Consider the following 1,487-nt stretch of genomic DNA (forward strand, 5'->3'; position numbering starts at 1 on the left):
TGTTGCCCGAGGGAAGGTCAATCAAGTACAAACAGGGCTGTACCAGTTTACATTCCCACCAATAGTGTAGAAGGGTTCACTTTTCTCCATACCCTCTCCAGCATTTGTTATTTGTAGAATTATTCATGATGGCCATTCTGAGCATCGTGAGATTGTACCTTGTAGTTTTTTCTTTCTGTTTGAAATTAGTCACTATTTAGTAATTGACCAGATTACAGAAATAATCATGGTAGATACCTTAGTTCATCCTTCTAATCAGCCTGATGATCTGGTCTTCCTTGTTGCCAGCATCTCCACCTTCTACAAAATGGGTGGTCTTTTTCTTCATTCCACCTCGTGGGGAAGACAATTATGAGGGCCACAGGAAGTTGTTTGCTTCTTTGAAATGTTTTCCAACAGTATAGATCTCATGAATCAGATCTTCCATGCAAATGATGCCGTATTTACCAAGAGACCACACAGTCAATGCGTTATCTGTCAGGACAATTCACTTCTTGTTGATTTTGCTGTAACCATGCTTGTAGATCAATTCATTTACTGACTTCAGGTTTGGATACCCCCGGGGGATATATGGTTCTGCAATTCTCAGAATGTTAATTGAAGCCTTGTTGAGCTTCACAAAGGTGCCACTGAGGATCTGACAGTGGCAAAGAAGCTGCAACATCTTTCTGACCTTTGGGCTCATATCATTGATACCTCTGGTCCTGATGATAAATGCCGACTTAGGTTCTGCAGTTACATAGAAGTTGCCAGCTTTTCTTGCCATCCTAACCATTTGAATCTCAGTTCTGTACATTTGCCTGTATTCCTTGTTACAGTGCTTAGCTTTTTTGTAGATAAGCTTTCTCCTTGCCTTTCAAAGCATCTTCTGGGCAAACTTCTTTCTCAGGCACTTGATCTTAAACTTTGTGAAAATCTTTCGCTTTTTCTTTAGGGTTCCGGTATAGCAGGAACCTTCTTTTTCTTCTCTTTGACATCTGTGCCCTCCATGGTTCCAGCCAGGAAAGAGGGGTACCTCATAGTTTTGATTTGCATTTCTCTAGTAATTAGCGATGTTGAGCATCTTTTCATGAGCCTACTGGCCATCTGTATGTCTTCTTTGGAGAAATGTCTGTTTAGGTTTTCTGCCCATTTTTCAATTGGTTTTTTTGTTTTTTTTTTTTGTTGTTGAGTTCTATGTGTTGTTTGTATATTTTGGAGATTAAGCCCTTGTCAGCAGTTCTGTGGGGTTTTTTTTTTTTTTTTTTCATTTTGTTTTATAGTTTCCTTTGCTGTGCAAAAGCTTGTAAGTTTGATTAGGTCCCATTTGTTTGTTTTTGTTTTTATTTCCATTGCCTTGGGAGATTGGCCTAAGAAAACATTTTACAGTTTATGTCAGAGAATGTTTTGCCTATGTTCTCTTCTGGGAGTTTTATGGTGAAGTGTCTCGTGTTTAAATCTTTGAGCCATTTTGAGTAAAGCAACACGTGTTTACAATGGTGGGCACT

The 1,487-nt window shown here is 39.0% G+C and overlaps 1 pseudogene; it reads right to left on the reverse strand.

The window, feature by feature from the left end:
- LOC110256274 lies at positions 239–990 on the reverse strand (annotated as a pseudogene).

The sequence above is a fragment of the Sus scrofa genome, chromosome 13, assembly GCF_000003025.6.
Source record: "Sus scrofa isolate TJ Tabasco breed Duroc chromosome 13, Sscrofa11.1, whole genome shotgun sequence".
Classification (NCBI taxonomy): Eukaryota; Metazoa; Chordata; class Mammalia; order Artiodactyla; family Suidae; genus Sus; species Sus scrofa.